Source organism: Heterocephalus glaber, unplaced genomic scaffold (genome assembly GCF_053883595.1).
Source record: "Heterocephalus glaber isolate CG9 unplaced genomic scaffold, H.glaber_assembly_v1.0 deba00001523, whole genome shotgun sequence".
NCBI classification, from domain to species: domain Eukaryota; kingdom Metazoa; phylum Chordata; class Mammalia; order Rodentia; family Bathyergidae; genus Heterocephalus; species Heterocephalus glaber.
The window spans coordinates 12,768,537-12,796,373 of NW_028258327.1; positions in this window are offsets into that span (position 1 = coordinate 12,768,537).

Genomic DNA, 27,837 nt, shown 5'->3' on the forward strand with positions numbered 1-27,837 from the left:
TGGCTTCACTGCTGAATTCTACAAAACATTTAGACAAGATATATTTTCACTACTGTTTAAACTCTTTAATGAAATTGAAAGGAAAACATTATTCCCAAATTCTTTCCTGGAAGCAAGCATAAACTTGATCCAAAAAGTAGAGAAAGACACAACTGAAAAAGACTCAACTGAAAAAGAGAACTACAGGCCAATCTCACTAATGAACATAGATGCAAAAATCCTTAATAAGTTTCTGGAAAATAGAATGCAAAAGATCATCAAGAAGATCATACACCCTGACCAAGTGGGATTAATCCCAAGGATGCAGGCTGGTTCAACATATGCAAATCAATCAATGTGATACACTATATCAATAGAGCCAAGGACAAAAACCACATGATCATCTCAATAGATGCAGAAAAAACATTTGACAAAATCCAACATACATTTATGATAAAAACCCTACAAAAAATTGGAATAGATGGTCTCTACCTCAATCTGATAAAAGCCATCTATGAAAAACCAACAGCCAGGGCCGGGGATTTAGCTCAGCGGTTTTGCTGTTTGTGCGCAAGCTCAAGGACCAGAGTTTGATCCCCAGTACCAAAAAAAAAAAAAGAAAAAAGAAAAAAAACAACAGTCAATATCATCCTAAATGGTCAAAAACTGAAATACTTCATGCTAAAATCAGGAACAAGACAAGGATGTCCACTATCGCCACTCCTGTTCAATATAGTTTTGGAAACATTAGCCATGGGAATTATACAAGAGAAAAAAATAAAAGGAATAAAGATAGGAAATGAAGAAGTCAAATTATCGTTACTTGCAAAGACATGATATTGTATACAGAAAACCCAAAGAACACCACCAAAAGTTTTCTAGACTTAATAACCGAATTCAGTAAAGTAGCTGGATAGAAAGTCAACACACAAAAATCAATAGCTTTCTTCTACACTAAAAGTAGACTAGCTGAGAGAGAAACAGGGCAAACAATTCCTTTCACAATAGAATCCAAAAAACTGAAATACCTAGGAATCAACCTAACAAAAGAAATCAAAGACCTCTTTTCTGAAAACTATAGCACTCTGAAAAGAGAGATTGCAGATGATATCAGAAAATGGAAAGACATCCCCTACTCCTGGGTAGGAGGACCAACATAGTGAAAATGGCCATACTTCCAAACTGTTATATGCATTCAATGCAATCCCAATTGAAATCCCAGCAGCATGCTTCGTGGAACTTGAGAAAATAATCCAAAAATTCATTGGAATGAAAAGAGACCCAGAATAGCAAAAGCAATTCTCGTGAACAGAGACATGGCAGGGAGTATCACAGCCCCTAATTTGAAACTATACTACAAAGCTACTGTTATAAGAACAGCATGGCACTGGCAAAGAAACAGACCTGAGGACTAGTGGAACAGGTTAGAAGATCTAGAAACAACTCCATACACATTCAGCCAACTCATCTTCAATAAAGGAGCCACTGGAGGAAAGATAGCCTCTTTTCCTCACTGGAGGAAAGATAGCCTCTTTAATAAATGGTGCTGGAAAAATAGGGTTTCAACTTGCCAAAGATGAAAACTAGACCTATATCTCTCACCATGCACTCAACTAAAATTGAAAGGTATTAAGAATCTAAATATTAAAATAGAAATGTTGTATCGGCTGGAACAGAGGTTAGGCAGAACTCTTGAAGACATTGATGTAGGAAAAGAGTTTATGAACAAAACTTCATTTTCCCATTAGCTAGCACAAACTATCAACAAGTGGGATCTCTTCTTATTAAAAAGCTTCTGCACAGCAGGAGAAACCACCAACAGTGTGAAGAGACAACCCACAATGTGGGAAAAAATCTTCACCTGCTGTTCCTCAGACAAAGATCTACTATCATGAATCTATAAAGAACTTAAAAAAATCAGACCTCTGAAATTTAAAGACCCAATCCAAAAATGGGCATCTGAAATGAACAGACATTTCTCAGACAAAGAAGTAGAAATAGCAAATAAACATGAAAAAATGTTCAACATCACTAGTCATTCAAGAGATGCAAATGAAAACAAAGCTGAGATTCCACCTCACTCCACAAATGGTTTCTATCATGAAATCAACCACTAAAAAATGTTGTCAGGGCTGTGGGGAAAGAGGAACCCTGCCCCCCTGCTGGTGTGAGTGTAGACTGGTGCAACCACTGTGGAAATCAGTATGGAGATACCTCATAGAACTAGGACTGGAAGTCCCATTTGACCCAGCTATTCCCCTCCTGGGTATCTTCCCCAAAGAATTAAAAGAATCATACCACAGTGATATATGTGCACCCATGTTCATAGCTGAAGAGTTTATTATAGATAAAACTTGGAAACAGCCCCATTGCTGTTTGGATAGAGAAAATGTATTTTTTATTTTATAAAATGGAGTACCACTCAGCCATAATGAATGAGAAACTAGACATATAGCAAAATGAATGCACATTGAGATGATACTCTTAAGTGAAATAAATAGGACACACATGTTTAAATACCGAATAGTTTCTCTGGTGTGAGAAACTGAAAGTGTAAAAAAGATCAAAATGTATAATAGACAATGTGAAATAGGAAGAAAAGGTTTGAAGGATAAGGGGAAATTGGAGGCAAATGGGAAAGGAAAGAAGGAAAAGGAATAAATATGAGAAAAGAAAAAAATGGAAATAAAGTCTTTGTAAATAGCAAGGCATGGAGGGGTTGAAGGGAGGATAGAGGAATGGGGAAAAAAATAAGAACCAAGATACATTATGTAAAGGTTCAAATTCCTAATAATGAAAGCCACCACATTGTATATGTAAAATTTACCAGTAAAATTAATTTTTAAAAGAATTATGGTGTATATATACTTGTTCTAACTCCCCACGATGAATGTGATCATTATGTACTGCAAACGTAAACTCATAAAACTAAAAAATAGTTAATGACCAAAAAGAATTCCCAATCAATCCCATAAATGTTTAGGTTGCAGTTCAACAAAAAAATGAAATGTAACTCAACAATTTTTAGAAACAAATTATTGATATTTATAAAAGTATCCAGTAAAAACATAATATATGGTACATACAAAAGTATATAATATAAAGTACAAAGTACATTTTTAAGTGTCAAAATAGAAAGTAAAACAGAGCAGACATAGTTAAACTCATATTGACATGAAATTTTAGAGTAGATAAAACTGATCCTTGTTGCAAGAATATAATTCACTGTTGGCTTGGGCCATAGATTAGTGAAGTATGAGTGTGTTTGACAAAATTTTATGGTGCTGAAATATTTTCTATCTTAATCATTGTGAAACAATTACCTGGGAATAGATACTGTTCAAAATCAGTACATTTAAAATAGGCAAATTTTACTTACTGCAAGTTATATCTAAATAGCAAGATTAAAGATTTAGGATATGAACTGTTACATGGTTCTCACACTCAATACTAGAGACTTCAGTAGATGGCAAGAGAAAGGGAAATTCTTTCAGTATTTCTTGGCCCAGAAGTACATACAGTACATGCAGTCAGTCTTGCTTCTCACTTTTTAAATTACAGTTGTATTATGAATATTTTACCAAAATATGAGAACATTTTTCTCATTGATATGTAAAAGGCACTCATATATTTAACATGCATATTTTAGTCACATACCTAAAATGTAGAAATAAATGTCATTTGATCCAATAATTAATTCTATAAAATAAATAACATGAAAGTGAATATTTGAATTTTAGTTATATAATAGTGTAAGAAATATATACTTATTTGAACATAACAAAATTTGTTAATACCTTCAAAAACTTTGAGTTTTTTAGAACAATAAATTTTTTAAAGGTGGAAAAGCATTATAATTAATTAAAAAATTATCACAATCAAAATGAAACCATCCTAAATGCAATCTAGCAAATAGGAACCAGTGCTATATAATATCACGATTATTGTATAATTACAATTATACAATACAAAATTGAAAGAACTAAGATTTGAAAGATATCCTTTTATACTATATCACATTGATAGAAAGTTTAAAAAAGAATCCAAAAAATAAAAGAGTGAGAAAGGAAGAAATAGATATATACTATTTAGCAATAACTGAAATAGTCATAATTCTGCTGCTAAAATTAAATCAATGAAACGAAATTTGATGAAACTATGAATACATAGCATTAAATTATACTATTTTTTGTCTTTGTAAAACTATGTAATCACAAGACAAAATGAAATAAAAACAATTTCACAAAATTGAATGCCTTTTTTAAAAGTTTTATTTAGTCTTTACTTAACTTTACTTTTCCCATATTATTCCAACCTCTATAATCTTTGTGAAGTGACCATAAGTAGCATGTGCCACAGATGGCTCAACCTCATCCAACCTACAGCGATGTATATCTGGTGTGTCAGTTTGCTACTGTGAGCTTGCCAGAATCTGTGCTTTTGCAGAGGTGGCTGTAGGCAGGTGGTAACACACAGATGTTTTACTTAAAACAGAAAGTATAACCCAATAGCTATGAATAGATGATCTCAACACTAGGGAGAAGAATACAATATTAGAAATTGAAAAAATTGCTTACACAATGCAAACTTCTGAAAATAGATAGAAAATAATATTTAAATAATTTTTAGCCAAATTAAATGATTTACATAGCAGGCAATTAACTTTATTTTGGAGAAGAAATTATAAAGTTTGTTTTGGGTTGTTTATGTCATGGTCACATGTTTAAATGTGCCTCAAGAGTGGCCAAGTTCAATTCCAAATTTTTCTGTTGTGAAACCTTTCAAATAGTTCTATCAATTAACATTTTTGACAACCTTTCATCTCATTTACATAGAAGGATATTAATGGAAAATTGGGGTCACTATTGTTTTACTAATAGAAAATAATATAAAAATTAGGTGTATAATAAAAATAGTGATATCATACATATATGGAAATAAAATAATGAACTCTTAATGATTATATTGACAACTAGGTATGAGTACCTTTTCTTGATTTGTCTAAAATATCCTCATATACTAAACTTCTTGTTTAATGAGCTTAAGTAGTAGTCATTTGTTCCAGTGTACATCAACACCAAATCACTTTAAATATATAATCTGTACTCCAGCCGAGGGCTACAGTGGAACATTTGCTGGAGTTATGAGGTAGTTAGGAATGGGCAAGGAAATGCTACACTGCTACTTAAGACTTGCCCTTGAGACCTTGAATCAGACTGTAGCAGTTCTAAGCATACTTATATTAAATTATTTTTTCCTTTAGTGTAATGATATTCTGATTAAAAGCTTGCAAATACTTATATGATTTGGGATATAAGAAAATTACCTTAAAATTACTGATAATCCAAATACCTAAGATAATATCAGGGGTAAATTTTAATAATAATGGCTCATATTTCTTATACATAAATCAAAAAACACTTGTAATTTTGACTGCATGGCAAAAAATCGGTATGCTTTTCTATGAGAAATCACATTTCTATTGGGCATTCAAAACAAAATCTTAAAAAATTATGTCATATTTAGTAATTGTTAATTATTAAATTTATGATAATTGCTTATATACTTGGCTTGAAATTACGATATGGTTGTCTTAAAATACTTTAAGATTTAATCAAAAACAAGTATTTTTAGTATCTAAACTTGGTGTTGCATTTAATTTTTCTATACATCACAATATAGAATCACTGGGAGGCATAGTGTCTAGTAAAGATCTGATCTTTACTTTCACAATGTCACCTTGTTTCCTTCTATTTATTTTAAAATTCAAATGTGTAAAAATAAATACATTTAATACGCAGCATTTTTCACATGGTAAATATATTTAACAATTTCTTTTTTCATTTTTATCTTGTATTTGTATGTATGTGATAAATGACAGAATACTATAAATTTTATATGTATTTGCACATGGATTTAAATATATAATATATATATATATTATATATATTGCATGGTTAAACCTCCTGAGAAAGAATATTGGAATAAAATATCTGTGATACAAGGGTAAAAACTAAACTGACCACATTAAAAAGTGGCAACTTTAGAAAAATACCTAAAGTATGAACTTGAACAAAGTAAAACACCCAATTATGAGATGCCATTTTATGTGATTTCAATGTTGCTCTTTAGAAGTTTGTCTCAATTTTATGAATAACATTTTTATTAATATCCATAGTGTCCTAACACTGCAAAACAATTTCATTTTATAGATACAGTGGTATTCATCAATGGTGTACTTTTGAATTTTTGAAGTATAGTACATTAATATAGTAGCTTTAGAAGGTCAAGAAATTCAGAAAATAAAGACTAAAGCTTTTTTACATATTTACTGGTACATTTTAGGTATAAAATACATTTACATTTATCATTGAGTATTTGTACCTGAACATTATGTATCATAGTTCTTATTTATTCTCCCATTACCTGTGTGCCCTTCACCCACTTCCACACTTCTCTATTTACACAAATTTTGATTCCATTTTTTTTTTTCATTCTCATAATTTATCCTCTCCCTTCTTCCATTTTCCCTTCCCCTCCTGCCATCCCCAAACCCTTGGACCTTTTCTTATTTCAAATTATCATTCATTTTAATCATTTTCATCACTATTTACACTTTCAGTTTCTCACACTAGAGAAACTATTTGGTATTTACACATGTGTGTTCTATTTATTTCACTTAAGAATATGGCCTCAATATGCATCCATTTAGCTATAAATGTCTCTAGTTTCTCATTATTTATGGCTGAGTAGTACTCCGTTTGATAAAAAAAAAAACCCACATCTTCTTTATCCAGTTTCCAGTTGATGGGAACTTGGGCTATTTCCAAGCTTTAGCTATTACAAACTGTGCTGCTATAAACATAGGTGCACATACATTGCTGTGGTATGATTCTTTTAATTCTTTGGGGAAGATCCCCAGTAGGGGAATAGCTGGGTCAAATGGGCCCTGTAGTCCTAGTTCTATGAGGTATCTCCATACTGATTTCCACAGTGGTTGCACCAGTCTGCACTCCTACCAACAATAGAGAAGGGTTTCTTTCTCTCCACACCCCCGCCAGCATTTGTTATTGGTTGATTTCTTGATAGCAGCCATTCTTTGTGGGGTGAGGTGGAATCTCAGTGTTGTTTTCATCTGCATGTCTCCAATGACCAGTGATGTTGAACATTTTTTCATTTATTTATTTGCTGTTTTTACTTTTTTTGTCTGAGAAATGTCTGTTCATTTCAGATGCCCATTTTTGAATTGGGTCTTTGAATTTGAGGGCTCTGATTTTTTTCAGTTCTTTATATATTCTCAATAGCAGACCTTTGTCTGAGGTACAGCTGCTAAAAATTTCTTCCCATATTGTAGGTTGTCTCTTAGCTCTGTTGGTAGTTTCTCTTGTAGTGCAGAAGCTTTTTAATATGCTGAGTTCCCAGTTGTTGATTCTTTGTAATAGTTCCAGAGTTACTGAACATTTGTTCATAAAGTCTTTTCCTATGGCAATGTCATCAAGAGTTCTACCTAACTTATCTTCCAGCAAGTTTAGTGTTTCTGTCTTAATATTTAGATCTTTAATCCACTTCGATCTTAGTTTAGTGTGTAGTGATAGGTATGGGTCTTGTTTTAATCTTTGGCAGGTTGAAATCGAGTTTTTCCAACACTATTTATTAAATAGGCTATCTTTCCTCCAATGAGGGTGGTTGGCTCCTTTGTCAAAGATAAGGTGGTTGAATATGTCTGGAGTTGTTTCTGCATCTGCTAATCTATTCCACTGATCCTCAGGTCAGTTTTTTGGCAGTACCATGCTGTTTTTATCACAGTAGCTTTGTAGTATAGTTTCAAGTTGGGGATTGTGATACACCCAGCCATATCTCTATTGCCTAGAATTCCTTTTGCTATTCTAGGTTTCTTCTGCTTCCAAATGAATTTTTGGATTGTTTTCTCTAGTTCTGTGAAGTATATTGTTGGAATTTCAATCAGCATTGCATTAAATCTATATAGAAGCTTTGGAAGTATGGCCATTTTCACTATATTGGTTCTTCCTACCCAGGAACAAGGGATGTCTTTCCATTTTTGTTATATCCTCTTTGATCTCCTTTTTCAAAGTGCTATAGTTTTGAGTGTAGAAGTCTTTTCCTTCCTTTGTTAGGTTGATTCCTAGATATTTCATTTTTTCAGATGCTATTGTAAAATGAATTATTTCCCCAATTTCTCTCTCAATGGGTCTGCTATTTGTGCATAAGAGGGCTATTGTTTTTAAGTGTTGACCTTGTATCCAGCTACTCTCCTGAATCTGTCAATTAGGTCTAGAAGACTTTTGACTGAATTTTTTGGATCTTCTATGTAAAGTATCATATCATCAGCAAATAATGATATTTTAACTTCTTTTCCTATCTTTATTCCTTTGATTTCTTTCTCTTTTCTAATTGTTATGGCTAATGTTTCCAGAACAATATTGAACAAGAGTGGTGGTAGTGGGCATCCTTGACTTATTCCTGATTTTAGCCTAAAAGTTTTCAGTGTTTGACCATTTAGTGTGATGTTGGCTGTTGGTTTTTCATAGATAGCCTTAATCAGGTTGAGATAAAGACCTTCTATTCCAATTTTCTGTAGCATTTTTATCATGCTTGGGTGTTGGATTTTGTCAAATGCTTTTTCTGCATCTATTGAAATGATTATGTGCTTTTTGTCCTTGAGTCTGTTAATATAGTGTATTACATTTATTGATTTATGGATGTTGAACCATCCTTGCATCCCTGGGATAAATCTGACTTGGTCAGGGTGTATGATTTTCTTGATGACACTCTGTATTCTGTTTGCCAGTATCTTGTTGAGAATTTTTGCATCTATGTTTATTAGAGAGATTGGTCTGTAGTTTTCTTTTGGGGTTGGGTCTTTCCCTGGTTTGGGGATGAAAGTAACACTTGCTTCCAGGAACGAATTTGGAAGCCTTGCTTCCCTTTCAATTTCCTTGATGAGTTTAAATTGTAATGGCAATAGTTCTTCTTTAAATGTCTTGTAAAATTCAGCAATGAAGCCATCAGGACCTGGGCTTTTCTTTGTTGATAAGGTTTTTTATGATATTTTCAATTTCACTCATTGTTATTGGGGTGCTTAGAATTTCTATATCTTCTTTATTTGATTTTGGCAATTCATATGTATCTAGGGATCTGTATATTTCTTCTGTATTTTCTATTTTATTAGAGTACAGGTTCTCAAAGTAAATATTGATGATTCCCTGGATTTCTGCTGGATTTGTTGTGGTTTTACCTTTTTCATTCTTAATCGCATGGATTTGAGCCTTTTCTTTTCTTTTTTTGATAAGGTTGGCTAAAGGTTTATCAATTTTATTTATTCTTTCAAAAAACCAGCTCTTTGATTCCTTGGTTTTTTGTATCCTTCTCTTAGTCTCCATTGTATTGATTCCTGCTTGGATTTTTATAATTTCCTTTTTTCTATGAGCTTTGGATTTGTTATGCTCTTCTTTTTCTAGGAGCTTGAGGTTCTGCATTAGGTTATTTAATTGAGTTCTCTCTGTTGTCCTAATTTGGGCATTCATGGCTATGAATTTCCCATGTAGAACTGCTTTCATTGTTTCCAACAGATTCGTGTATGTTGTACTGACATTATCATTTACTTGTAGAAACTGTCTAATTTCTTCTTTAATTTCCTATGTCACCTCTTGGTTGTTCAGGAGGATGTTATTCAATTTCCATGTGTTTGTGGGAGTTTTGTGGTTTCTTATGTTATCGATATCCAATTGTATTGCACTATGGCCTGATAATATACAGGGGATCCCTTCAATTCTTTTACATTTACTTAGATATGTCCTATGATCTAGCATGTGATCTATTTTGGAGAATGACCCATGTGCAGTTGAAAAGAATGTGTATTCTGATTTTGTGGGGTGGAACACTCTGTAAACATCTATTAAGTGCAATTGTTCAATAGCTTGGTTCAGTTCTAGAATTTCATTCTTAATTTTTTTTAGTTGATCTATTTGTGATAGAGTGGTATTGAAGTCCCCCACTACAATTGTATTAGTGCTTATTTGGGTTTTCATGTATATTAATACTTGTTTTGTATAGTTTGAGGGCATTCTTCTTTGGTGCATATATATTTAGGATTATCACCTCTTCCTCTTGGATTGCTCCCTTCAAAAGGATGCAGTGATCATCTTTGTCTCTCTTAATTAGTTTTAGTTTGAAATCTACTTTGTCTCCAAATAAGATTGCTACCACTGCTATTTTCTCGGTTCCTGTCACATGGAGAACTGTTTTCCATCCTTTTACTTTCAGGCTACGAATTTCCTTTTGAGTTTGGTGTGTTTCTTGTATGCAGTATATTGCTGGGTTTTGTTTCTTAATCCATCTGTCAGTCTATCTCTTTTGATCAGTGAATTGAGGCCATCAACATTGATAATTATAATTAAGAGATATTGACTCATCCTTGTCATGATGTTTTACTGTTGTTGGCTCTTTTATTTCTTATTTTCCCCCCGTTCACTTTACTGTCTTACCTTGCATGGTGCCTTCTCTATGTTGGGCCTCATGGAGTTGTTACCTTCATTGTCTTTTTCTAGGATATTGCTTAAAATTGTTTGGAATGCTAGTTTGGTGTTCATGAAATTTCTCAGGTGTTTTTGTTATGAAAGTATCTAATTTCCCCATCGATTTTGAAAGACAATTTTGCTGGATGCAACAGTCTAGTTTGGAAGCTATTTTCATTTAGGGCTTGAAATACTTCACTCCAGGCTCTCCTTGATTTGAGAGTTTGTGTTGAGAAATCTGCAGTGATTCTGATTGGCTTTCCTTTGTAGGTGATTTGTTTCTTTTCTCTAACTGCCTGTAGAATTTTGTTCTTCTGTTGGGTTTCTGCGAACTTGACTATTATATGTCTAGGTGTAGATTTTTTTTGACCATGGCTGGGTGGAGTTCTTTATGCCTCACTTATCTGTATGTACAGTTCTCCTCTTCTGTCTGGGAAGTTTTCTACTATTACTTCTGTGAACAGTTTTTTTATGTCAATTGTACTTTCTCCTGTTTATTCATGGACTCCTATCAATCTTATGCTATTTCTCTTGGCATCATCTAGCAGCTGTTAGATTGATTTCTCATGGTCCTTTACTATCTTTAAGAAATCTCTGTTTTCATGGTCCTTAACTGCAATCCTGTCTTCTATATCTAATATTCTGTCTTTAGATTCTCTTAGTTTGCTCTGCATGATTTCCATGGAGTTTTTAATCTCCTGAATATCTGTTTGAATATGTTTCATGGATTCCATTTCTTTCTTATGTTGGACAATCATGTTTTCCATTTCTTTCTTATGCTGGGCATTCATGGCTTCCAGCATGTTTCTGATCTCATCATTTTCTTATCTGTTTCTGCTCTAGAACCTCTAATCATGTCTTTCACTCTGCTCACCATTTCTACATTTATCTGGCAGATTATTTCTGCTTTAAATTTTTCTAGATCCTCGTGCATCTGCTTTGTTACTTCCTGTGCTATCAGTTCAGGGTGTCCAAGTGGTTGCTTATCAGACTTTCCCACCTCATTTCCCCCAGAATTTCCTTTTTGTGGCATGGAAGCCTGCATTTGTGCCTTGCTTAAGTGTCTTCTCATTTTTGTTTTTTGTACTGTCCTTGGTTTAATTCCTGGGTTGATATTTCAAAATTGTGTTTAAAACCCTTGTGGAATGATTGCTTTTCAGAGGTGTCTTCCAGATATAGCTTGTGTTTGGGTTTTGAGACTCTAATGACTCTAAGGCTATTTTATATTCCTTTTGCTAGCAAGGAAAACTAATTAGATAATAATAACATGTTACCCAAATGACATAGTCAGCAATATCATACCTCACGTGCAGCTTAGAAAATGACCATTTGTGGTAATTATTAATCTATCACCTTTAACTATGTGAGTTAAATTAAAACTGAGGCCAACCCCACATAAGTTTATAATGAATATACTCTTCAATATACCATCTTTCCCCTTTAGGGTGGGGATTTAAAAGTAGTTGGGCAGTGAGTGACAGGCAGAAAGAACAGGTAAGTTTAGTGGTGAGGCCAGAAGACATAGAAAGATCACACAAACTCTAAGAAGTTGTTAAAGCCAAGAGAAAAAGGCAGAATGAAAGAACAAAGATGTGAATAGAATCACCTAACAGCAAAAGGGAGGCTAGATACTGAATTTACTTTCCTTTAAACCTAATGGTAAGAGAAGGAGAAAGGGAAGAAAAAAACAATAAGGGAAAAGTCCAAATTCAATGCAGAAAGGAACAAATGGGGAGATGAGGAGCAATGTGGGACAGTGAGAGAATGAGTGAGGGAGAAAAAGCAAAGATAAAAGAAGGAAAAGAAAGAAAAGTAAAACTTTGAAGAGTAAAAAACAAGTAAAAATTAAGAATTAAAAATAAGAGAAAAAAAAATTTTTTCTTTCTTGCAAATAGCCAAAAATAAAAATTATGGGCCTCCTTCAGGGTATATCTCTGCTGTCACAGTAGGCAATGTAGGAATCCACGTGCATATACAAGTCAATGAGTCTCAGCAAGCCAGCAGCAGACCAAGTACAGAGGTCTGATGTGCCTTTATTGTAGAGATTCTCTTTACTTTCCCTCTGAGCTTCAGTTTTCATCAAGGTGCCTGAGAAGCCCTCTTTCTGTTACTAACTTCTGCTCTATCTTGTGGCGCTCAGGACAAGGGTATAATTTATAATTATAATTTATAATTTATAATTTCCTGTGCCTCTGTAGTTTGGGACCAGGTAGCAGAAAATCCAGAAGGCCAGAGGCTGGGGGGGGGGGGGCTGGCTGAGCCTTGGAGGCTCCTGCTCAGGTAAATGGTCCTCACCTTGGTGTGGGCGGGACCCAGGAGGGCCAAGTTGCTTCAAGCTGCTTGTCTCACCTGGCCGGTCACCAATAGAAAAATTTTATTACATTTATAATTAAGATATATTTCCCTGACTCATCAAACTTCTTCAAATCCAGTTAGTCACAATAGACCAGTTGCTGACACCATCATCTTTTCTAAACTCAATATTTGAATTCTGAAAGACTCTTCCTATTTTTTCTTAATAAATAAAATCATGTAATATTATTTAATATAAACTCAATGTAGTTTCATTATATTACTTTATCCTTTATCACAATCTATTATAAGCTAACTGCTAGATTATTATAAATCAAATTTTTCTTTGTGATACATATTTTTTCTAACTTTGCTCTATTATTATTATTTTTTTTTGTAGTTCCTGTTGTGAACTATTGGAAGTTTTTGTAGATGAAGAATGTGGGGATTTAAGAAAGCAAATTTCCTTCTATGTACTGTATATTTTAGAAATCTTTTAGAATTTGAACTGAAGTCCTACTATAAAGTTCACAGTGTTAATGGCAATATACGCTAAAATGGCCATTTTTGTGTTTACCTTTATTTTTTGTGATAGTCAATAAGAAAATTTTATATAAGCTGTTATCTCAATGGGTCATAATTTTGTGCCTTGATACCAAAATACTTTGCTTCATGGCAACTTTTGCCTTCTCTTTCTCTCTCCCTCTCTCTCTCTCTCTTCCATTTTCAAGTTACTTTTTACTTTTATTGATTCTTAAAAAAATTCTTTTGAAATTGAAGGGTCAGTCAATGCCAGTATCTGATAAAATTTTAATAATTATCATTATTTACATTTCTACACACTTTTAAGTATTATTTTATTTAACTTATGCATCCATATATTTCTAGAATATTTATTTTATACATTCAGATATCACCAAGGTCTTTCTTTGTACATGGGATATAAATTTCCCAAAACAAAAACCATGTATACTTCTTTCTATGTAAGATGGTAACAAATTAATACCTTACAGATATATTTTTAATTAATGTAATAAACATAGTTTCCCACTATTTAAATTTTTCTAGGATTATGATCAAGTCAATTGTTTCTGCAAAAGTTGTTTTTTTCATTTTTGTTATATTTGCTAACAATCTAACTTTATGGATTCCCTGGGAGAACCTATGTCAGAAGCATGGACTGGTGGAAATTCATACAGCTGATACTAAAGAATCTTCATTAGTTAATCTGACTATAATTTGTACTACCTAACATTTTTCAGGATCCAGTAAAGCATACCATTTATAATTTGGACTATTTCTTCTATAAATAAAAGTTAAATATTTGATAAACCAGTTATATTAACTAAACAGAAAAGATATTGAATCCAAATTTATTTTATTATTCTGTCCTTGGTGATGATAGAATAGATCATCCTGGAATTACCCTACCATAATTGAGAACAGAAACATGTGCAAATATCTTTTGATATTACCCTACTTAGAGTACCAAAAGTCACAAAGAGTTTAGGGAACTCAGTAGCTCGGAATTGTGAAACAGATCATTATCTATGTTGAGGCTACATAGGGTAACAACTCCAGAAATCTGAATAAGGGTAATCTTGAATCTTCAAGTAAATCCTTATCTATATATGCATAGGCTAACAATCAACAAGACCTAGAAAAGAACTAACTCAGGAAAGAAGAACAACATCTAGGGAGATTAAAACTAAAATCAGTCAGTTTGGAGAAAATTAACAGCTGTGGAAATCCTACAAGGGTCATACCTACTCATAAAACTTTTTCTATTGTGAAGATTTTATATTTAACTATTTTTAATTAAATTTAAAAAGTATCTAACATCACCAAGTATCTTACTCCCTCACAAAATAAAACTCAATCCACCAAAAACAATTCTACTTTAAAAAACAGATTAAAATTTACCTAAAATGACAAATCTTAAAAATAATAGTGGTTAATTAAATATATGCAACAGAATAGTTGAATAACATAACAAAAGGATATTTTATAGGAATACATTGAAATGAAGAACCCAAAATGATAATATAAAATGACTGTAGCAGGAAAGTGGTTGAGTACAGAACAAAGTATATGAATGTTTTGAATAAATAAAATGCAAGAAGGTCTTTGCGTGAACCAAGGATTACAATGTGACACTAAGTAAACATTATTGTTGACCCAACCCTCTCTAAATGAGGTTAAAACTAAATGGTTTGGTAATATCATATTCTAAAACTGTCTCTTAAGGAAGTTCCATAAATCAAAGAAACACATATCCTGAATACTGCCTAGTTTGGTTAATGTAAAACAACAGTATGTGTCATTTTTATAGCATAGTCATATTGACTTTTAAAACATATTTACGTGAAGAATATGAACAATCAATTCATTTTGACTTACTTTCATTGCAGCTTACTGTCTGACATATACTTTAAATGACTTTTCCCAAGAATGAAAGTTCACAGGGAAGCCTCCAATATCTAGTGAGAGAAAAAAGTAAATCAAGAAAATAAAAGAGAAAAATGAAATAAATTGGAAAATAAAAGAAGCAACTCAAAGAAGGTGAAACATAGAAGTAAAGAGTGATGGTTAGACTGATGATCTAAGAATTCTAAACGATTCCTTTTCTGTGTTCAAGCTTTCTCTTTAAGCACTTTTCCTTTATTTCTCCTCTTCTTTTTGCTACTGAAGAATTCATATTACTTATCACATTCTCAGTACATAGAAAATCTAACTTTGTTTCCACTGAAGGGAATGTTACAGTGAAATTTTAATTCAGCAGAACGGTGAAGAATTGGGTACATGTAACTAGGAGGAGCTTTATCTATACCCCGTCTCTCACCACAGCGGCTTGTCTTCCCTCCCTCTGCACATTTCCATAGCAGTAACATATTTTCTGAAGTCAGGAGATGCAAAGATTACATAGACTATATTGTAAAGAATGATAATAGCCATTCACAACTATAAGTAAATTTGGATATAGTCAATAAGTTAACATATGGACAAAGAGATTCAGCAAAAGAAAAAAATAGAGGCAAAGAGAAATAAATACTGCCTGGTGCTAAACCAAGCTGATGCTGTTGGACATGGAAGCACAAAAATGGAAAATATGTAATTTTCACAAACAAATACTTTTCTCATAATTGTCCTAGTTTTATTTTCCTTTTTATTTTAATATTTTCACACATTCATATTTATTAAGAAATGAAATTTCAGTAATGTGTTGTACACAAAAGGAAGCCCAATGAAAAGGAAAACTGATTGGCCTAGGGAAGTGGTGCAGGCAGGAGAATGGCAGTAATGCAAAGAACTGCACAGTACCTTCTTTCTTTGATCATAAATATGGAAAAGTGTGTGTGTGTGTAAATATAGATGTATTTGGTGACATATTTTACATATTTTACCAATATTATCATTCACTTTTTCAATAGTACCTGCAATTTCTTTTTCCTCTTCGCCATGCTCTTTGTAAAAGCTCCTTTAGCAGCTGCTTTCCCTATGAATTCTGCTCTGATGGCCACTGATAATTGCTTCTGTTAAGCATATTGTTTTCACAGCTGCAAGCAGGATTTTTTAAATAGCAAAGGTGCACTGAAGCCATCCACAGCAATTAATAAATATAATAATAACAACATTTGCACTTGTGATTTTTTTACCCTGAGCAGACCAAAACACTTCACAAATAAGCATGTGTCATTAGCCTAATATTTTACAGATGGAAGGAAAACCCACTAGACATAAAGGAAGGTCCCAAGTGACTTTGTCCAAGATTGTTTAATAAATAAATGCATAACCCTGAATAAAGCCTAGGACCCCAATCAGGATTTTTTCCAAAGCCCGTGTTCTTGTTTTGAAAATATAGCAGGTATTAGCATTTGAACTTTAAATGAGCACCAATTAATACATTCATTTGTAATAATATTTTCCATGAAAGACCATTGTTTACTTTTGATTTGCATTAATTTTTTCCATTAAAAAGTAAATATTACTTTTTAAAGGAATTTCATGGGCAGAAGGGTAAAAAAAACCCTTAAAGCACTAAGCACTCACCACCTATCTTCTTAGGACACCTGCCAGTGAACCCTAGTGGAGGAAAAGATACCTTATTAACGGGGAGAAACAAGTGATAAATGCTGCCCTGGATTTTTTTAGAGAATGGAAGTGATACAGAACCTTACTGAAGAGCAAGGGGTGTTTTTTTAAGAGACGTGTTACAAGCATGAATTGACAGAGAAAAATGAATTTACACACAATGAGTTTAATACTCTGCCATACAGAGGGACAAACTTGAGACATTTCTAGTAAAATAGATGAACCTTGAGGCAATAATGTTAAGTGAATTGAATCAGACACACAAATTTAAATGGTTTCTCTTATATGAAAAATCCAAATATATAAAAAGAACAAAATAAATAAAGTACAAGAGAATCAAAAAATGTAAAGAAGGGAAAGGGAAGGCAGGTATAGAGGGCCATGAAAGGAATTAAGATGTGTTATCTCCATGTACCATCTCCACATAAGGAATGTACATTATATACCACAAACATGTATTAATAAAAATAAAATTTAAAAATAGGAAGAGATATAGAAAATAGCACATAAGAATGTTTAACTCATTTATCTGTCATTCCCCAAATAGTACAGGAGGAAAATTAGCTTTTAAGTGAGAAAGTCCTAGATATGATTCAATACTTGTTAAAATTATCTGTATAACTTTGGTAAATGTTTTTACAGTCCTTATTTTTATTCCTTAATAAAGCAACACAACATAAAACTACTCTCAGCTTTTTAAAAATTATTAACCAAAACTATCCAGCTGAAGTGTTTGCTCAGAGGAGGGATTCAACTAAGAATTTCTCTGTTCATCTCACCCCGATACATATTGTCCACTGTCTCCAGGCTCTGGAAACCACCATTCTGTTCTCAACTTCTATAAGATCAGTTTTTTGCTTTATTTTGTTTTGTTTTTATCCCACATATGATTGAAATCACCTGGTTTCTATGTGCTGAGCTTATTTCACTTAAGATTTCCAGTTCCATTCATGTTATTGTAAAAGATAAGATTTAAATAATCCATTGGGTAAATGTACCACATTTTCTGTATCCACTCATCTACTAATGGGCATTTAGATTGTTACCATTACTTGGCTACTGTAAATAGTGCTGTAATATGCAAGGGAGTGAAAAAGTCTATTCTGCATACTAATTTCATTTCATTTGGATATGAAAGCAGTACCTGGATTGATGAATCTTACATTAGTTCTGTTTTTATTTTTTTTGAGGAAGCCCCAAGTTGTTTTCCATAGTGACTAATAATTTACCTCCTTGCCAACAGTGTACAAAAATACCCTTTTTTCCACACTGTCACCAGCACTTGTTTAATTTTCTGGCTAGTAGCCAATTGTTCTAGTGTAAGGTAATATCTTAGCATGGTTTCTTTTTTTCATTTTTTTTTTAAATTATTTTATTGGTATATTTTAGGAATACAATATAAAGACATTCATCATTGGAAATTTGCACCTTTTCATAATCTCTCTAGGTTCTTATTTTTACCCCTTTCCCTGCCCTCGCTTCAACCCTGCTACTCCTCACTATTTACAAAGACTTTGTTTCCATTTTTTCATTTTCTTGTATTAATTCCATTCCCTTCATTCCTTTCCCCTACCCCTCCCACTACCTCTTCCCCTTTGCCCATTTTCTTCCAATTTCACATCATCTATTATACCTTTTAGTCCTTATTTACAGTTTCAGTTTCTAAAACTAGAGAAACTATTCTGCATTTACACATGTGCATCCTGTTTATTTCACTTAAGTGTATTCCCTCAATGTATATCCATTTAGCCATAAATGTCTCTAATTTCTCATTTTTTATGGCAGAGTAGTACTCTATTTTATTTTTTAAAAAACACATTTTCTTTATCTAGTCTCCAGTTGATGGGCATTTGGGCTGCTTCCAAGTTTTAGCTATTACAAACTGTGCTGCTATGAACATGGATATACACATATCATTGTGGAATGATTCTTTTAATTCTTTGGGGAAGATACCCAGGAGGGGAATAGCTGGGTCAAATGGGACTTCCAGCCCTAGTTCTTTGAGGTATCTCCATACTGATTTCCACAGTGCTTGCACCAGTCTACACTCCCACCAGCAGTGGAGCAGGGTTCCTCTTTCCTCACAGCCCCGCCAGCATCTGTTATTGGTTGAATTCACGATAGCAGCCATTCTTTGTGGAGTGAGGTGGAATCTCAGTGTTGTTTTCATTTGCATCTCTCGAATGACCAGTGATGTTGAACATTTTTTCATATGTTTACTTGCCATTTCTATTTCTTTGTCTGAGAAATGTCTATTCATTTCAGATGCCCATTTTCAGATTGGGTCTTTAAATTTGGGAGGTCTGATTTTTTTAAGTTCTTTATAAATTCGAAATAGTAGATCTTTGTCTGAGGAAAAGCAGGTGAAGATTTTTTCCCACATTGTGGGTTGTCTCTTCACACTGCTGGTGGTTTCTTCTGCTGTGCAGAAGCTTTTTAATAAGAAGAGATCCCACTTGTTGATTGTTTGTGCTAGTTAATGGGCAACTGAGTTTTAGTTCATAAACTCTTTTCCTACACCAATGTTTTCAACAGTTATACAGAACCTATGTTCCAGCTGATTCAACGTTTCTATTTTAATATTTAGATCCTTAATCGATTTTGATTTTATTTGAATGCCTGGTGAGAAATATAGGTCTATTTTTCATCTTTGGCAAATTGAAACTCAATTTTTCCAGCACCATTTATTAAAGAGGCTATCTTTCCTCCAGTGAGGGTGCTTGGCTCCTTTATCAAAGATGAGATGAATGAATGTGTCTGGAGTTGTTTCTGCATCTTCTAATCTGTTCCACTGGTCCTCAGGTCTGTTTCATTGCCAGTACCATGCTGTTCTTATCACAGTAGCTTTATAGCATAGTTTCAAGTTGGGGAATGTGATACCCCCAGCCATGTCTCTGTTACCTAGAATTGCTTTTGCTGTTCTGAGTCTCTTTTTATTCTAATGAATTTTTGGATTATTTTCTCAAGTTCCACGAAGCATGCTGCTGGGATTTCAATTGGGATTGCATTGAATGTATATAACAGTTTGGAAGTATGGCCATTTTCACTATGTTGATCCTTCCTACCCAGGAGCAAAGGATGTCTTTCCATTTTCTGATATCATCTTCAATCTCTCTTTTCATAGTGCTATAGTTTTCAGAGAAGAGGGCTTTGATTTCTTTTGTTAGATTGATTCCTAGGTATTTCAGTTTTCTGGATGCTATTTTGAAAGGAATTGTTTGCCTATTTCTCTCTCAGTGAGTGTGTTATTCATGTAGAGGAAAGCTATTGATTTTTGTGTGTTGACCTTATATCCAGCTATTCTAGTGAATTTGGTTAAGTCTAGAAGACTTTTGGTGGAGTTCTTGGGGTCTTCTACATAGAGTATCATGTCATCTGCAAATAATGACAATTTGACTTCTTCATTTCCTGTCTTTATTCCTTTTATTTCTTTCTCTTGTCTAATTCCCATGGCTAATGTTTCCAAAACTATATTGAACAGGAGTGCTGGTAGTGGACATCCTTGTCTTGTTCCTGATTTTAGCATGAAGGATTTTAGTTTTTGACCATTTAGTATGATATTGGCTGTTGGTTTTTCACAGATGGCTTTTACCAGATTAAGATAGAGACTATCTATTCCACTTTTTTTGGAGGATTTTTATCATAAATGGGTGTTGGTTTTTGTCAAATGCTTTTTCTGCATCTATGGAGATAATCATATGGTTTTTGTCCTTGGCTCTATTGATATAGTGTAATACATTGATTGATTTGCATATGTTGAACCATCCCTGCATCCCTGGGATGAATCCCACTTGGTCAGAGTGTATGATCTTCTTGATGATCTTCTGCATTCTATTTGCCAGTATCTTATTAAGGATTTTTGCATCTATGTTTATTACTGAGATTGGCCTATTCTCTTTTTCGGTTGGATCTTTTTCTGCTTTGGGGATCAAGGTGATGCTTGCTTCCAGGAATGAAGTCAGGAGTATTGCTTCCCTTTTGATTTCATTGAAGAGTTTAAACAGTAGTGGCAGTAGTTCCTCTCTAAATGTCTTGGAGAATTCAGCAGTGAAACCATCAGGACCCAGGATTTTCTTAGTTGGTAAGATTTTAATTACCTTTTCAATTTCATTGGTTGATATTGAGTTGTTTAGAAGTTTTAGGTCTTCTTCATTCAACTTTGGTAATTCTTATGTATCTAGGAATCTGTCCATTTCTTCTGTGCTGTCCATCTTATTGGTGTATAGTTTCTTGAAGGAGGTATTGATGATCCTCTGGATTTCTGCTGGGTCTGTTGTAATTTCACCCTTTTCATTCCTAATTGCATGGATTTGGGCCTTTTCTTTCCTTTTCTTGATAAGTTTGGCTAAGGGTGTGTCAATTTTGTTTATTCTTTGAAGAATCAACTCTTGGCTTTATTAATTTTTTGTAGCATTTCCTTAGTCTCCATTGAATTGATTTCTCCTCTGATCTTTATAATTTCCTCCCTTCTATGAACTTTGGGTTTGTCTTGCTCTTCTTTTTCTAGAAGCTTCAGGTTCAGCATCAGGTTGTTTAATTGGGTTCACTCTGTTTTCCTAATACGTGCATTCACTGCTGTGAATTTCCCATGTAAGACTGCTTTCATTGTGTCCCATAGATTCTGATATGTTGTATTATCATTGTCATTTAATTGAAGTAACTCTCTGATTTTTTCCTTAATTTCCTCTGTGACCCATTGATTATTCAGAAGCATGCTGTTCAATTTCCATGTGATTATGTAAGTTTTGCTGTTTCTTTTGCTAGTGATCTCCAATTTCATTGCACTATGATCTGATAATATACAGGGGATAACTTCAATCCCTTTAAACTTACTTAAACATGTTCTATGTGTGAGTATGTGGTCTATTTGGGGGGAATGAAAAGAATGTGTATTCTGATTTTGTGGGGTGGAACACTCTGTAAACATCTGTTAAATTCATTTGTTCAAAAGTTTGATTGAGTTCTAATATTTCATTACTCATTTTTTTGTCTAGTTGATCTATCCATTTGTAACAGTGAGGTATTGATGTCTCCCACTACAATTGTATTAGTGCATATATGACTTTTCCTGTCTGTTAGCATTTGTTTTATATAATGGGGCGCACTAGTGTTTGGTGCATAGATATTTATGATTGTCATCTCTTCCCATTGGATTTTTCCCTTTACAAGGATGGAGTGTCCTTCTTTGTCTCTCTTAATCAGTGTGGGTTTGAAATCCCTTTGATCTGCAATGAGGATAGCTACTCCTGCTTTTTGGGGTGTCTCTGTCACATGGAGTATTGTTTTCCACCCTTTAACTTTCAATCTGTGAGTTTCTTTTTGAATTAAATGTGTCTCTTATATGGAGAATATTGTTGGATTTTGCTTCTTGATCCATACTGTCAGTCTATTTCTTTTGATTGGTGAATTGAGACCATTAAAATTGATGGTTATAGCTGATACATATTGAGTTATTGTTGTCATCACTTTTTCTTTTTGTTGGATTCTCCCCTTTTACATTTATTTTCTTGTTGTACCCAATGGATTCATTCTGCTGTGGCCCCTGGGGTTGTGATCCTCCTTGTCTGTTCTTAGGATATCATCTAAAATTTTCTGGGTGCTGGTTTGGTATTCATGAATTTCCTAAGGTGCTCTTTGTCACGAAAGTATCTTATTTCTCCATCAATTTTGAAAGATACTTTTGGAGGGTAAATCATTTTGGGTTGGGGGCTCTTTTCCTTTAGGGATTGGAATACAACATTATAAGCTTTTCTTGTCTTGAGGGTTTGCACTGAGAAGTGTGCTGTGATTCTGATGGGCTTTCCTTCATATTTGATTTATTTCTTTTCTCTAATTGCTTGTAGAACTTTGTTCTTCTGTTGAGTTTCTGGAATCCTAACTATCATATGCCTATGTGTAGATTTTTTTTGATCAAGGCTAGCTGGTGTTCTCTATGCCTCACTTATCTGTATATCAAGTTCTTTTCCCCTCCTTGGGAAGTTTTCTGCCAGTACTTCTGTGAACAGTTTTTTATGTCATCTGCACTCTCTCCTATTTCTTTGTTCACTCCAATCAGTCTTATGTTATTTTTCTTTTAATTGTCTAGCAGCTGCTGGATTGATTTCTCATGGGCCCTTAAAATTTTGAAGCAATTTTTCTTTTCCTAGTCACTAATTGCAATCTTATCTTCTATATCTGAAATTCTGTCCTCACTTTGGCTCATTCTACTGTGTAGACTTTCAGTGGAGTTTTTAATCTCCTGGAAATCTGTTTGCTCCTGTTTTATGTATTCCATTTGTTTCCTATATTGGGATTCCATCATGGTCCTCAGCTTCTCTATTTTTTTTTTTTTTTTGTCTATGCCCTCTCTAGATTTATTAATCATGTCTTTCACTATGGGCACAATCTCTTCTATTATCTGAGAAATTATTTCTGATTTAATTTTTTCCAGATTCTCTTTTGTTGCCAGTTCAGGTAGTCCAGGTGTTTGAGTATAAGAGTGTTCCATATCATTTCCCTTTGGTGTTGCTGTATGTGATCTGGAAGTCTGGTTTTTAGACTTGTTCATGTGTCCTCCAATTTCAGTGGGGGTTGCTCTTCAAGCCCATGCTGCTCACCTCCTCTGTGCTGGGAGAGGTGTAATGGTGGCCCAGAAGCCCCTTCCTCTGGGGTGGGAGTGGTGAATTTGTGGCCCAGGAGCCCCTTCCTCTGAGCTGGGAACACTGGAAAGGTGGCCCAGAAGCCCCTTCTTCTGGGCTGGGAGTGGTGGAACCTATCATGGTTTCTTGATTTACATCCCTCAAAAATCCATGATGAGCAGTTTTCCCAGGTTTCTGTTGGCTATTGGAATGTCTACTTCTTCATTTTAAGTTTTCAGAGTTCCTTGTATTCTTTTGACACCAATTCCTTGTCAGGTGCCTTGTTTGCAAGTATTTTCTTGCATTCTGTAGGTTCCACTCGGTTTTTATTTTTACTGTGCTGAAGTTTTTTGATATCAGCTCATTTGTCCATTTTTGCTTTTGTTTCCTGAATTTGGGAGGACTTGTCCAAAAACCTTTTGCTCATTTCATTATCCAAAACCATTTCTCGATGTTTTCTTCTAGTAGATTCATAATTTCTCATCTTATATTTAGGTCTCATCCATTTTGAATTCATAACCACCACTGCAAAATGGAAATTTAAGTTAGTTTTTTGTTTGTTTATTTTGTTTTTTCCTTTAGAGACATGTAGCTTTTTCAAACTTCCTTGGGGCTAGGTAATAAATATCAACCCCCAACTCTCCTTAGCCAAAGTATAAAGACAGAATATACAGATAGTGGCACCAGGAGGTCAAAGTCCAGTTTCATTTCCATGGGCAATTGAGGGAGAGGGCTGAGTCCAGTTAGGAGTGAAAAAGGCTGGACATGTCTGTTGTTTCACTGTACTCTCTCCCCACACTGTATTTTCTTCCTCATTCTAAAAGACCCTAACATAGCTACACAGGATGAGATGATTGAGGAAAGTGGGTCCCCCTATCTCCTTGGAGCTAGCTTTAAATAAAGACTCTTTCCTTTTCACCAAAATAAATGGCCCCATTTGATTTGATTAGCAGTGAGCAAATAAACCTGAATGATTGAATATTAATAGCCAATAATTAAATGATTTTCCTAACTTGTGAGAGATATATGTTTAGTTTCATTGCTATTACTGTGGATATCCCATTTTCCCAGCAACACATTTAAAAGACTGCCCTATTAACAGCTGGCTTTTGACAAAGGTGTAAAGAATAATCTTCTGAATTAATGTTTGAAAAAAATCAATAATAATAATGGTTACAGAAAGAAATAGAAGATTATAAGATAAACTTAAATTATAACATTATAACTGAGAAAGGTTAAGTGAATGAATGTGTTAGAAATTGAAACCAGACCATTTTATTTCCAAACCATATATTTCTAAAATAGTATATAACATTATATATACAAGGTATTCATTTCAGAAAGCTTACATTGTCATAAGCAAAAAAAAAAGATATGTAAAGTATTTAATAATGTAAAGTACATCATACTAAGTAACTTAAAGTATATATAAATACAGCATTAGTATTCACATCAGTATTCTAATTTATACATCAAATTATCAAAAGCCAAGTTAAATATTTTATGTTTCTTGAATATTATAAACACAAATTCTTCAAAAATCTGCGTCATTAATTGAAAATAGGATTAAAAGTTGACTTTATACAGTGTTCTATAAAATTCTACAGTATAAATATCTGAGGTTATTAATATTATAGCCATGGAAATATTATGTCACACAAAAATTTCCCATTTTATGATATTTGTTATATATTTTATATAGACTGATTCTTTCTTAAAAAGTACATTTCTTTCTTTTTCTCTAGTAATTCTTAACAACTGCTCAGTGGTTCTAGAGTTTATTCTAATGGGGAAAACTTTCAATGGCCACCTTAGCCACTTGAATTGCAGCTTGGAAAATCTGACCTCTAAAATTTTCAATTCTCATAGAAAGTTTCACTGAACTGAGTTTAAGGGACATTATTTGAAATAAACATATACATGAGACATTTCTGTAGTTCATTTAAAGTATTTCTTGTTTAGAAAAGTTAATTATTAACCCTCTGCAAAGCATATTTGCAGCATGGCACTAACAGTGAGGAAATGTAGTTCCCTGGAAAAAGTAGATATAAGAAACACTTTTAAAGTATGGAAGGAGGATTAAATAGGTTTGATTTTCTTGTTCTCTAGTATTAATTTACAAGGGAATTTTTTCCCCGTTAAGTTTATTGGTACATTTTAGGTATAAAATATATTTACATCCATCATTGGGATCTTGTACTATTACAAGAGTATTTTAGTTCTTATTTTTTTCCCCTTGCCCTGCTCTCCCTTCACCCTCTTCACCCTTCCCTATTTGCAAAGATTTTGTTTCCATTTTTTTCCTTTTCTCATTTTTTTCTTTTCCCCTCTTTCCTTTCCCCTACCCCTCCTACTTCCCCTCCTCCTGTAGATCTTTACTTCCTATTACACAATGTCAATTATACATTTTTAAAATTAAAATATCAAGACCTAGGAGACATTATCACAGATTTTACAGAATTTAAAAGATATAGAAAGCATATTTCAAAAATCTGTTTTGAAATAAATTTGACAACTTCTAAGAAGTACCTTGGAAGACAAATTAATGAAACTGACTCTGGAGGAAATATAAAATTTGAATAGCACCTATTAAAGAAAGTATATTCCTAGCTTGGAAACTTACCTATATGACAACAACAGGCTTGTATACATTATAACCAATGAATTATATTAAACATTTAAAGCAGAAAAAAGAAAGAACACTTCTCCCCTCATTTTAGGAAATCAACATTGTGCTAATCCTAAAGCTGGATAAAAATAATAGAAGAAAAAAGTATGAGCATAGGTAAAAATCTGTTTAACAAAGCAAACTATTAGAAGTCAGATCTGGCAGTATGTAGAAAGTGGTTTTATTATAGGGATGGCAGTGTTGGTTCAGCATTGGAAGATCCACCCACCCCCAAAAGTCATCATTTTAACAGAGGAAATGAAAAAGCCATATGATCCTGTCACTATTGGAGAAAAAGTATTGGACTACATTCCATGGCTGTTCATGGTAAAAACTATGAGACTAGAAGTAGAATAGAAACTTCTCAACAGATTAAAGACACGTACGCCATACTTCCAGCGAGAGTGCCTTGTATGAATGGAGAAGATACAATGCTTTCTCCTTAAGGTGGAGAACAAGGGCAGATATGCTTATTCTTTTTCTGTCCATTAAACTTCGAAACAGAGGCCCAAACTAAAATAGTCTGGCAATAAAATGACACAATTAGGATATGATTGGCAAGGTAGAAGCTAAATATTTATATGTAGATGAAATGATCATCTACAGAGAAAATACTAAGAAATCTCTAGGAGTCCCTAGAACTTGTATTAGAATTTAGCAGGATTAGAAAACACAAGGTATATATAAAAATTCAAGTCTATGTATACTTGCTATAAACAAAGGATTGGATATTGAAATTTAAAAATTATATAGGAGTACAAAGGACCTAGAAATGTAAAATAAATAAAACAAAACAGTGTTGGAAGATGTTTAGTGCCTAATTTTAAGACTTCTTCTAAAGCTACAGTAATCAAGGCAGTGTTGTTGTAAGGAAAGACATATAGATCATCTGAATAAAACAGAGAATCTAGAAATAGAACCACACATATATGGTCCACTGAGTTTTGAAAGATTATTTAACATTAGCATTTTATAGAATATAAACTCAATTCAAGAGCAGAGGAAGAGATAGTGTTTTCAGCAAATGGCACTAGAACACCTGGTATCCATATATGAAAAATTAACCTCAACACTTTATTCCCACACATAAAAATAACTTGAAGGGATCTATGAACCTAAATAAGAAAGCCTAAAAGTATAAAACTTTCAGAAAAAATTATAAGGGAATATGTTTATGAATTTAGGGCAGGCAAGAACTACCTAGGATACAAAAAACATGATGTATAAAAGAGAAAAATTGATAAATGAGATTCCATCAAAATTTAGAACTTTGAATGACATCATTAAAATGAAAAGTAGTCCTTAAACAGACCATATTTACAATGCATATAACCTATGGCCAGAATATAGAAATAACTCTTAGAGCTCATTAATAGACAACCCAATTAAAAAGTAGACATAAGAAGATAATAAATAGCCAGTACAGCACAAGGAAAGGTGTGCAACTCTAGAATCAGAAAAATACTAATCAGTACAATAACAAGATTGAATTATACACTCATTAGGGAGATGAAGTTAAAAGTTTTAAAAGCCTTGTCATGACTTTTTCTTTTTGTTGGATTCTCCCCCTTTGTGTTTAATTTGTCACACCCAATGGATTCATTCTGCTGGCTTCCTGGGGTTGTGATCTTCATTTTTTTTTCCTAGGATATTG